Genomic DNA, 13,213 nt, shown 5'->3' with positions numbered 1-13,213 from the left:
TATTTATCTTTTTTGTCTTATATTCCTCATAGAAGGATGGTAGCAACAATTACCTGTCATTTCACATATCAATGGCTGGAACGCAAAACCTGCAATCTGCAAATTTTTCGATTTTGGGTTTTTGCATTGAAAGGGATGACTCTACATTGTCAGTCTATCTGCAAGATAATCCTGCCCTTTCTTTTGACATAAATGTCACATGACAAAACTACTATGTGCACAATGAAGCAGAAAAAATGAGGAAAAAAACACTTATCTGCATTGTCATTAGTAAAAATACATGCTATGTATTTTTAAATTATAACATAGAAATATAGTCTGGGAACAATGGAATATTATTGAATATCTTTAACAAAGACCATACTGTAATCAAATGAAATGTTTTTTTCATTTCCTGAAAAAAGTGTTTTTTTTTTCAGATCAGAGGTTTTGCATTTCAGCCATCAATATGTCCCCCATCGGACGCGGCACAGTTCTGCCTGCCTCACCTTGTAACCTTTTCTCTGTGGTTTATTGTCCGATAAACTCAGCGAGAATAATTATAGCAAATTGCTTCGTTTTTGCTAGTTCTTTACCACCGTTCTCCATCAAGCAGACATGGCGCCGTCCACCGACATGTTTAGACGCTTTTTTTTTTACTCCTTCTAGAATAAAGTGTCTTTGCTCATCTTTAAATTTTTTTCTGTGCAAGTTACTGTAAAACATATAACAGCGGTTATATAAAGAAAATCACTGCGCTTCTATTTCCACAGTCCAGCATATGCCGACAATTTGATGAGTAATCAGTATATTTCTGATCTAGGTGTTGGAGAATACAATTTGAGCATAGCTTTCACCACCGTAGTAGCGCAGCAGGCCAAGGATATTTCATTTTACTTGTCAAGTAGCGCTGGTCCCTCAGTACATTATTAATATTGTACATTTATGACCATGGTGTCATAGCTGTAGGCTACATTATGGTTGCCCTCTCCATAGCCACTTTAGTGTTATCTATATCAGGTAGGTGGCACTTCACCTGTCCCTGCTGGGGAATTTGGTCTCTCACGGCAACCGAGGTTGCCAAAGAATCAGATGCAGCATCGAGAGCTGAATAGTAAGGTGTGGAGGTGGAAACAATTTTCGACACGGGTCAGTGTGTTGCTGACTCACAGTTGTGTGCTTGAGACCTTTTGGAGGTGTCGCAAGCCAAGAGGCTACATTAAATCTGTATTCCCCTTGCCGGGCAACACTCACATTTACAAAAAAAGGAACACATCACTATTTACATATGTAACCACTTGTGGGCTGAGTTGCTTCCTTTAGTGAATTAAATAATCTCAGATGATCTCATTTTACCCCAGGGGGTTTCCAAACATTAGTGTACTTCTTGAAATGGTTCTTTTGTGAATCGACTGAATTATACTTTCATCAAGCGCGGGGGCTTTTTGAAACCGGCTGCATTTTTCAGGCACATGTTTAAATTATGACAACTGTCAGAATGGAAATACTCACCCAAAACTTTTTGAGGGGGATGACGGACTTTCAGTACAGCTGCAGGAAATGCTAGGTCAAGATCGAAGGTGTGCTCTGCTGGCCAGTGCTGGTCTTTAATATGACGTGCAAAGGGGTGATGATTTTGGGAGAGTGTTGTGCAAGTTTCTTCCTTTATTGTACATAAGGTGAATTGCAATTATAGATTATTATTGTTATTATTATTATTATTATTGTTACTATTATTATTATTATGATTGTTGTCATTATTATAGAATTATATAATATCTTTCTATATATTTATATAATTTTTATGTAGTTTTTAAATATTAGTAATATTTTATACGCTATTCATTTTTTGAATTTGTACAATTTGTCTTTACATAACTCACATTTTTATCTTTATTATGTATAGTACCTTGCTTGTGTGCTACCTTTTTTAATATAGTGCTGCTGTTGCCCATATAATTTTATAGTTCAATTCTATTCTAGAAGTGCTACACTCCTACACCTCACTGCTAATAATATGGCTACTCGTGAGTTGAGCGTGTCGAGAAAACAAATCTCGAGACACTGAGAATAACAGCAGACAGTTCTAGATTTATCGGAAAGTTATTCTGAAAAACATCATGAGGGTATGAACAAGTCTCCAAAATAAACGGCATGGATGGAATCTACTCCATTTCAATGTCCTGCTTTTATTTTGTCTTATACTGTATGTTTGTGAACATATAATAGGAAGGTTATGGCTCATGCGCTGCAAAATGATCAGTATTTTAAAAATCCTCAGAGCAGTTGGGTTATTTGTATCTTCCTCTGTCTCTCTCCAAAAAGCAATAGCGAAGGTAGAGGTGCCTGAGATGACAGCTGGGTAAAGAAGATGATAACAATATATGACAGTTCCTGTCGCTAAATTCAACCATTGGCTTTTTTTCGGAGCCAAAAACTCCTGGCCACCCGTTGACTTGAACCATCTTTTCACCAAAAAATGCCATAATATGGATCCTCAAACCAGTCATTTTTGCCTTTCCAGTAAACAATGGCAATTATGAGCATTATTATTTTTACATCTGAGGTTTCCCTTCTATGTGACACCTGACTAGCCTCAGAGGAAAACCAAGTTAAATCAAAGTGGATGAAAAATTCCCTTTGACACGTGCTGCAACGCAGGTTTGTTTTTTTTAACATGACAAATATAACACGCATACTGAAATCTGTAAACTGCCACTTCAACAACCCCCAATTATAGAACATACAAAATAGCAGATTTTCTTTCTTTCTTTCTTTCTTTCTTTCTTTCTTTCTTTCTTTCTTTCGTTTCCAAGTCTGCCGCTTAACATCAGATTCTTTAAGAGATCCCCAGTTACCAAGATGTGATTGTCTAATTTGATCAATATTTGTACCAGCTACAAAAAAACGTCTCTCAATATAACTTAGTTTGTGTAAAATGTGAAAAAATAAAATCACTCTTCGCCGTCATTGTTTGAGATGTGAGCGAGGAGGATAATACAAAAGACAGAAGTTAAAAGATGACGAACAAAATGCAAAGACGCAAGAGTCAGAAGAAGCAGCTGGTGTGCATCTGAAATCTGCGTTGCTATGCTAATAGAAAGAGAGAGCCTGTTGCAAGGAGACTGTTTTTTATCCGCTGTTCACTGTAGTAGACATATGGATCCTCCGTTATTGCGCCACTGCCGCCTCCTTCATCATCAGATGCTTCTTCTGCAGTAGCCGGTTGTTCTTCGATCTTTCTTCGATCTGGCTTTCCGAGGACCAAAGGCACGGCGTTTGGTTTTAGTGTCCATTTAAAACTAACAGCACCTGTGAGTTCTTTGCATCAAATACATCCGGAGAGAAGGGTCAGGACGTTGTGTCCGTCCACAAGCAATTTCCCGCTCCGTTCTTCTCTTCTTGTCCCTTGGAAAGCTGTGTAGACTCACATCAGTCCGTTTCATTCCCTCAGACTGGAATTTGCATCCAAAAGCAACACAATATGGCATTATATCTGTATCTACCAAAGTTAACACTAGCGGAAAGCCAAAGATAACATAAGCAACCTGGATATGTCATAAGCCCTGCAGGTTTTGCACTTGTAAACAGTGGGAGCATGTGTTATAATAGTGATTTTTAAAATAAATAACAATTCTTCCTACACATTCTAAGAGAGACAAACAGCATATTTATGCCTATTAGTCCTCCCAGGCGGGGCTCCCTTTAAAGAGAATGCATGTTCGTCAATCCTGTTTGAAACTACTATGAGTTTATTACTATTTATACATGTTACGTTTAAAAAAAAAAAAAGTTTGGCAGATTGAGGACTTCAACGTTTTTAATTATCCCCATATTTATGTTGGTTATTAAATGAGAAAAAAAATACTTGCATGTTCGAGAGCGATAGACAAACATATTCCACAGACAAACAAAGATTGCTCTCTTTAATGGCACTGAATACACACACACACACACAAACGCAAACGCACACACAGACAGTGAGCAGAGAGACGGACAGAGACGGGCACACAAAGCTGGCATGAAGAGGGAATGTGTGCAGGACCTGGTAATAGGAGATAAATTAGCCTCCCACTGATGGAGAGTTGTGGTGTCTGGCAAATAAGGACCATCAGCGGCACAACAGCAGCCAGCTGGATGGCGGTGACAAAGGAATGGGGGTCGGGGAGGGGGGGGGTGATGATAGGGAGGTGACAGCAAATAAAATCTGAATCCGCTCTGGCTGACAGTATGAATGGGGATTTCTATTTTAAGCCTTGTATCAATGCAGGTTTGAGCCCCTTAACAATAATTCTAAATTGCTGCAGAAATCCGATGGTTTTCATAGGTTTGACTTATAACCCTCAATTTCAAAGCGGCTGTAAGTTTTTGTCCATTTGAGCGAAGTGCAAAAATAAATGGGATGACTGTGAATAACATTGCACCTACGAAAGGATTCTAAATTTTAATTCGTTTTATGAAAGACCCTTTTTACCCCCCCGACCCTTTCTTGAATTTTGGCCAAAATTTTGGCTGGATGAAAACAATATATTATTGACTGATTATTGAAAAAATAATTATACAATTAATTACTTAATAATTAAGCAGTGAATTGAAGAAATGAAGAGTGAATAACATGCACCTACGAAAGGATTCTAAATTTTAATTCATTTTAAGAAAGACCCTATTTACCCCCCCGACCCCTTCTTGAATTTTGGCCAAAATTTTGGCTGGATGAAAACAATTTATTATTGATTGGATGTCGAAAAATTAATTATACAATTAATTACTTAATGAATTAATTAATCTGTTGATTGATTATTACATAAACAATGAATTATTTTATTTTTATTCATTCAATTTTAATTAATTTGAGTGCTTTTGTTTGGCACAGCAGAAACAATGATGGTGGAAAGCCAGGCACTTTTCTTTGCAGTTGATGTGCAAAATATGTGTCCAAATTCAAGTCAAGCAATAATGAGTGGTGTATGTTATTTTGAAAAGACAAAAAATATGAACAGCTCCGGTGCTAAAACACAGTTACTTGTAGATTACTTCGTATGACAGAATGGTGACAGGGAAATTAGATTTTCTTTTCTTTTTTTTTTTTTTGCTGTAAATTCTCACTCCTGCATAAAAGGGCCCACTGTTTCGTACTGATTGTTCTGTCTGTATGAAAACCCCCCTCCACCCGCCAGGTTTGATGTGGAGGTTGAATGAGGAGAAATTTGCCAGAGTGTGAAATCGGTCCAGGTAAGTTGCTGAGTTGCTGAGTTCATCTTGATAGGGAGCAATTATTTCGAGTGCAAGGAGCCTCTGTCTGGCTCCGGCTGCCACTGATCAATCTCGGCATTCTTGTCATTGCATCACATGAAATGACGTGTGTGTGTGTGTGTGTGTGTGTGTGTGTGTGTCATTTGATTTATTTTCTGGTGGAAAATAATACACTGCTATCAATACGGAGGGTGTCTTCCACTTCCAATTTTAGCTGATTTTATTGCACAGTTGCTATGTTTCATAATTTTTCTACATAAACTATTATTTCGGGGGAGAATATATGTTGTTATCCACATGAATTAGGAAAAGACTGATATGATAACATTATTACAATAATTAGACCATGATCTTGGTGTATGTTGTGCCCCATTGCGACTGCAATCATTAACCCTGTTCAAAATTGTTATTATCGCTATTAATAACATTTGTCAACCAGTCAGTGTGCGATATTGACGTTCCCCCTTTACACGCAGAACATTTCAAGACACAGCTAGGTGGCCGGTATCCAATTTTGCACTGAAACCTCTAGCAACAGTAGATGTGGATCTTTTTAATAGACATGATTTGATTTCCTTTCCTTAAGGAAGAGTTTTAAAGCAGTGGATAAACAACACCACCCCAGGATTTAGCAAATTAGGTTCAAGTTAGCTGAAATGATTGGGTGCTGGTTTGGAGAATTTATGTATTTTGTGTGTTCATATCCGATTCACTATCGTTCAGATGATCAGCAAAAAATCAAAGGTTATTTGTCATGCGATTCTAGGTCAAGTAGCTCGATAATTAATTTGTCTTTATTAGATTTTAGTGTGCATGTGTGTGCGTGTGTGTGCCATCACCAGAAGTCGCCGCTTATTTTCTTGAGTTAATCCGTCTTCTCCACTTCCCAGGTGAAGTTTCTGAACAAACCCCAAAAAATCTCTGTGTTTTATAGTATATCATTTCCCATCTATGGGCGGCTGTAGCTCAGAGGATGCATGCTGAAGTGTCCTTGGGCGCGACATTGATAATTTTTTGTTGTTTCATGCCATTGCATGATTGACTTTCCCATTAGTGCTGCTTCGATTGTCTTGGACACACAACAAAAGCTGGAATTTCTTAGTTTGGAGTTGATGAAATTTGTTTTGTTTTGTTTTTGACTTCCACAGCAGACTATAAGCAGGACTGGTCAGGTATGCATGCATTGTATGTATGCATTCAAAATTAGCAGCTGAATAAGAAAAATAAATAAATAAATACAATATAAAATAATAATAAATAAATAAATACATAAATAGATGAATAATATAATAAAAATATATACTGCTCAAAAAAATAAAGGGAACACTTGAACAACACAATGTAACTCCAAGTCAATCACACTTCTGTGAAATCATAGTGTCCACTCAGGAAGCAACACAGATTCATTTTGACTTGTTTTAAGGACATTACATCAAAGTTGGATCAGCCTGGAGTGTGTTTTTACACTTTAATTTTGAGTGTGATTCCTAATCAGACCTCCATGGGTTGATACAATTGATTTCCATTGATCATTTTTGTGTGATTTTGTTGTCAGCACATTCAACTGTGTAAAGAGCAAAGTATTTCATAAGAATATTTCATTCATTTAGATCTAGGATGTGTTTTTTAAATGTTCCCTTTATTTTTTTGAGCAGTGTATATATGTGTGTTTGTGTGTATGTGTGTGTATATATGCTCATATTATTTTGACATTTTTTTCACTTGTTCATTCATAAAAGATTTTTTATATAACTTTTATATTTTATAAATTTATTTTTTTATATAATTCACTTTTTTTTATACTATTATGTATTCATGTCATGGCTCAGGTGTAACAATGATAATTTCGTTGTAACAGCAATGTTCCAATAACATTAAAAAGCCCTGTGATTCTGGGTTGGTCATGGGTGTTTTCAATGATTGACAATAAAAGAAACATCTGTATCAGCTGATTCCCGCCCCCAATAGGAATTACAATGTTTTACGCATCACTGAAATTAAAGCGGTCTTTTTGCCCCGCTAATGCGTACCTTTTCAAATTCCCATTGTCCTCTATTATTCCTGATATCAGTAGACAAACGTATGATTATATGGCATTAGGGGATCATTAGCCAAAACGCTGGCACAATTGTTAGCACTTCCACCCCACAGCAAGCCGGTCCCTGGTTGGATTCCGACAATGTGTCTACTTTTCATGTTTTTCTTGTTTCTGCATGAGTTTCCTCCCGCAGTCAAATGAGATAATGAACTCTTGCATGACTCTATATGTAACGATAATGAATGAAGAAAACTGAATAAGAACAGAAAGATAAAATATAGAAAAAAAAAATCCTGTTGTGTGGAATTATGAGACAAAGACCTAGATACACAAAGTATAGGGGAAAAAAAAAAAAAGTACTCGCGAAGTTTCACAACAAGGCCACGGAATTTTTAGACCGTTTCTAAAGATGCATTTGCTCGTCTCCGAACAAAACAAGATTGACGGCAAAAGAAAAAAAATCGACAATAAAAATGTCTTCTTGTTACCGGATGCTCTGTTGCAATGGATCTGTCTGCTTGTGTTCGGAAAACAGAAGAATAATATTAAAACAATAAATGATGTAATAAGCTTATTCTTATTCACTCCAGACAATAGCATCATCCCATCTAAACTTTAACAGACATTGATTTGGTAGAATGAGAGCTGCCTGTTTACAGAACCGCGGACTTTAACACGATGTGCAAATACGGATTGAGCCAGACGTAGGCATTTCAAGATCATAAAATACAATTATATTACATCCTTATTGGATCAAATAGGGATTAATGATCTCACCGCAATGTGGATCATCATGAACAAAACAAGTTGACGACTTTGCATGTTGGGATGCAAGCGACTTCGTCTAAGCCATGAAGTTTGTCAGACCGTGTGTGTGTGGGGGTGGGTGTGGGGGTGGGTGTGCGGAGGTTGCACCAGCACATGTTTGTAGCTGGGACTAAATGTAGCAGAGATGAACACAAACTTATGTTTTTGTGATTATATCTTTTATGAAAAAAAATTCCATATGTGCGTACGCGTGTGTGAGTGCGTGTGCTATTTGCGCTAATGTGCCACAGTGAGGTGGTGTGTGTTCACACACCTGTGTATGTGCAGAGACAGGAGGCTGGATTAAGGGTTCTGTAGTTACTTACCAAATAATTCAGTGTGAGTGTGTGTGTGTGTGAGAAAGAGAGAGAGCGTGCATGTGTTTAGAGATTAACCGTTGCCCAGACATTTGCCTTGTTTTTACAAACCTAGTTTATTAAATGAAACAGATGGTCCAATATCATAAACCGCGCTGAGCCTTTTATCCCCAAATGCGATGAGAACAACAAGGGATGACAGCACAAAGAATGACGGGAGCTAAAAGCATGCGTGTGGCTCACGTTGAATGTCGTAAAATGTTGTTTTACAACGTTTCGTGCGGATACAGCCAGCGAGGAGAACATCCACATCCTCGTATTGTTAACCAACAAATGTCAAGATGAAGATTTAGTTATATGGTAAAAAAAACAAGATCAGGGCTTTCCTTCTGAGCGCATAATTGGATACATGACTTTCTGGGTAGAGGTGCATGTTTTTTTTTTTTTTTCACCCTTAAAGTCTTGTCAAATCGGAGGTAGAGAAATCAAGATGTTGTCAACATTGCTGACTTTTACCTTTCTTTCAAAGGGTTTGTTGACGATATCGCGCCAGCCGTCATGAAGTTAGCCATGGGGCATTTTCATGCAGTCCCTTATTTTTCAGAGGCTCAACTGGATGTTTGACAGACAAGCAATTACTGGGCTGTTCGTGGCCTTTGCCCTTGTTATTCTGTGGCAAATTAAGCAGATAAAGGACTCGGTGTTGATCCCGGCGTTGAATTTGCATTTGGAAGCCGTTCACAACAAGAGTCAACGTGAGGTCCAACAACATGTCCTGGCAAATTAGCTGTAAAGCAACAAATCGGGTGAACTGATAACGATCGGCCTATTTGGTTATATACGTTAAAAACAAATGCGCTGGAACTCCAAAGAAGTCAGTGATGTGAGAAGTCTTTCCCCAAACCAATGTCCTAGAATGTCACTGCCAAATTTAAAAATAAAAATATGTCCTTTTGAATTTGAACAGAGGGCATTAACAACAAACCACACTGCACCTGTAATAACCATTTATTATTGGCTATAGTTACCTCTACCTGCTGTGTTTCATGGTTATGTCACCATCTCCCAGTGATTTATTAAATAAGTTGTGCATGATCATCGGTATCTCCAGCACCCTCCGGTGCTCCAGAGTTCCAGCTTACGGCAAAAATCACATTACGTCGTGCCTTAGGAAAGGAATTCAGATGTAAGTCGAGGACCTCTGTTATGGGCAAATGTGAAGGGCACGTGGCCTCCAGGGGGCACTATGAAATTGAAAAAAAAAAAAAAAAAAAAAAGCTCCTTCTATGTTATAAAAGTAAAACTAGTTATTACTTTGTGCTCTGAAAAGGGAAAAGCAATAAGCCCTCCCTTCCCCGGCTGATCGATACCGGCTTTGTCTCTAAGGCCGGGAGGGCTGATTATTGTCGGGACCCCTTGTGATATTCAAAATGTATTAAAAAGTATTAAAAAACTATTATCATTACTCATTTACTTATTTACAGGATTTTTATTTTGTGGCATAAATATTCATATTGTATTTCAATTTTTTTTTAAATTTATTTGTAATTTGTTAAGCATCTAAATTGGGTAATGTTATCTTAAAAATTAAAGACAACGATGAAAACGATGCTATTGATTTGATTTCTTTTTGTAAACATATGTAAATCCTCGCCTAGGGCGCCACATAAGGTAAATGATAATGGTCTCCATTTATAGTGTTTTCACACCTTGCGATATCAAAGTGCTACACCGGATCACACTCCCTCCTTCACACACACACACACACACACACGCACACAATTACACACCAATGCCATGTAAGGCACCAACCAGATGGGTAGCACCTTCATTTTTGGCCATTTCCCCCCACAGGCAACTCCGACACGCGGACAGGAGGAGTCGTGAATTGAACCGCCACCTTCTGACACCCACTCCACTTACCATGCGACGATTTCACCCCGGGCCAAGCGCGGATGCACAAAATTCCGAAATAACTTATCGATGTTGAAACGTTAATGATGGCAGAGACTTTTTAGAGAAACAAAACAAAAGTCCGCCATGAAAAGACGATAGTAAGATGAGAGAGATGAAAAAAAAAAAGTTCAACTCAGCGTGTCATAACTCAAATTGCTGAAGGTGACGGCGAATTTGAAAGCAGCCTTTTATATTTCCAAAGCTAATAGAAAAAAAAAAGGCCCTTTTGATCGCGGTTGCGTGTCGTCTGCTTTCACCTTTGCCTTCATATTCTCACCCCGCTCCTCTAAGGGAATTGAAAGCGTGGGCTGAAGATGACTCAGTACAATTGAGTTGAGGGATCCCAAAACTGTCACGAAGGAAAGACGCACACACACACACACACACAAACACTTGCACAGGCAATATGCGGGTAGTTGTGTCGTTTTGGATGCCACAGTCTTGTGGATCCCGGCAGTGACGGTATTAGCGCAAAAGCATCGCTGGGCGTCTGACCATTAGACGCCCAAAAAGGCAAAAAGCAGGGAACCTTGATAGATGTCACGGGGATTGAAAAAAAAAGGGATTTGGAGAATGGGGGAGCTCTCTGATGTTTGAAGTCGTACTGTCTGGGCTCGTAAAAGGAGGGGCTCAATGTCACGTACCGTGGGATGTTCTCTTTTTTTATATTTAGTCCTCTTATACAGGTTATCATTACCAAAAAATGCACCTGAATGTGTTTTTTGGGTTGTCAGCTTCTCCAGGCGCCGGCTATCCTGATGATGTAACCCCCCCCCCCCCCAACACACACACACTCACTCACACACACACCTCCCAGGACTATTCAAACACTTGATTGTGTAAACAAATTAGCATGGAAGGCTGAATGGGTTCAAATGAAGACTGTGGTGCATTTTCACACATGGATATTTGTCACAGGGTGGAAATTCATCCCAGGGTACCTCGTCTTCTCAAGCCTCGGCGAAGGGGCGACCTGACGCCGTATCTGTGTAAATTACACGAGAAATCGCTCACGTTTGAATCGTCGCCAACACCTGTGAGAAATTTGTGTTTCCAGCGTCTGTGTTTGCAGAAGTGAAAAAAATTTGACTCCGGGGCCCAAGTGTTCATTTAGATTCATCTCCTGGCACGATGCAGTTGGGTGTCACACATCCTTTCTTCAGGGTGTTCGCCATCCCGTGAGCGGCGCAAGGCTACGAATCTAACTCATTCTCAATGCACATACATTACGGAGCTTGTGGTGGATGCCAGAAATTAATGTTTGAGCTGCCCCTATTCTGGCTTTGCCCCGTTAAATGTTTAGCATTTATTTATTCGAAATGGGTGTGTATTTGATGTGTGTGGAACAGATAACTCATGAACTTCCTGTCTAGAGGTGCGCCGCCACATTCTCAGGAAAAGTCAGTTTCGGGGTGCCGTCATTTGCATACAGATGAACTTAAACCAACAATCGCGTCGGTAAAATATAAATTCTACTCACCAGCTGAATAGAAATGGCGGAAAACGAAAAATAGGGAGTAGGAAATACGAAAACGGAAACGTGATATTTTACCGATTCACGTGTGTTAGGGTGAAAAAAAAATCAGAAAAGTCATTTCAGAAAGACATATTTGGAGCTCTATGCTCTTCTACTCTTTTCTATTTTGTTTGCTTTTTGGAGCAGACATAAATTACCCTGCATGGCTGGTTGTGCATGCGTGTGTGAGTGAGTATGTGTGTGTGTGTGTGTGTGTGTGTGTGTTTGTGTATAACATGGTCTTGGTTTGAACTTCGTCGGCTGCACGCATACCCTGGCTCTGTGCTACAGGGAAATGTGGGCGTTGTGTCTGCCAGGCCTCTTACACTTGGCTTGTCTACATGCATTACTCACACACACACACACACACACACACACACACGAAACAAACACACTAAGCAGGCGCACTTTTGTCAAAATGACACAAGAATACATGCACAGTCATACCAAGCATACAGCACACACACACACACACATACACACAGACGCAGAGGCATTCTGCTTTTTGGTCAGGCTTGTCATTCATCCCCCCACCTCCCCGCCCCACATGTTTGCACACACACACACACACACACATGCACAGCTATGTGCCTCCTTTAATTCATGGGCTGGCCTGCTGCAGCGAGGCTCATGGGACTCTAATTCAGAGTTGCTCAGTCATGTTTATCGAGGTGACGTTAATGCAACAGTGCTGCGGCTCTGCCCCCTCAGCCCCCAAACTCTCATGGCCCGCCCACCATCTTTTATCCGGTAGATGGCCTCATTGTGCCTCTGTCTGCATGCCTACTGGCTACAAGTTCATCTCAGGACATAGTGGCACCTTCATTTTTAGTCTTTCCCGCTCTACTCCCTCCATTTTTAAGTAACACAACAGCTTTCATGGCTTATTATAAAGTTTTTTTTTTTTTAGTCCAATAAAGACCAAGCTGGTGAGGGAGGCCAGGCCAGGGTTTAGATCAGCCTGCAGCCCTGCAACTGTCAATAGAATGGGTTCAGGTGCAAAAAAAAAAAAAAAATTATACCCCAACATACAGGACTGTCACAGAAAATTAGAATATTGTGACAGAGTTCTTTATCCTCTGTAATGCAATTAAAAAAAAACAAAAACTACTTTTTCATGATATTCTAATATTTTGAGATTTTTGAGTTTTCTTAAGATGTAAGCCACAATCAGCAACATTAAAATAATGAAAGGCTGTAATGAATCCAGAATGTATGACATTTTTGTTTTTGTAATTTCATTACAGAAGATAAAGAACTTGATCACAATATTCTAATTTTCTTAGACAGTCCTGTATATATAACACAATATATAACATAACATAACATATGATAACCTTGAACCAT

Source organism: Fistularia commersonii, chromosome 29 (assembly GCF_037954325.1).
Source record: "Fistularia commersonii isolate RoL2024-O1a breed Wild chromosome 29, RoL_Fcom_v1.0, whole genome shotgun sequence".
Taxonomy (NCBI): domain Eukaryota; kingdom Metazoa; phylum Chordata; class Actinopteri; order Syngnathiformes; family Fistulariidae; genus Fistularia; species Fistularia commersonii.
This window is presented reverse-complemented; position numbering follows the sequence as displayed.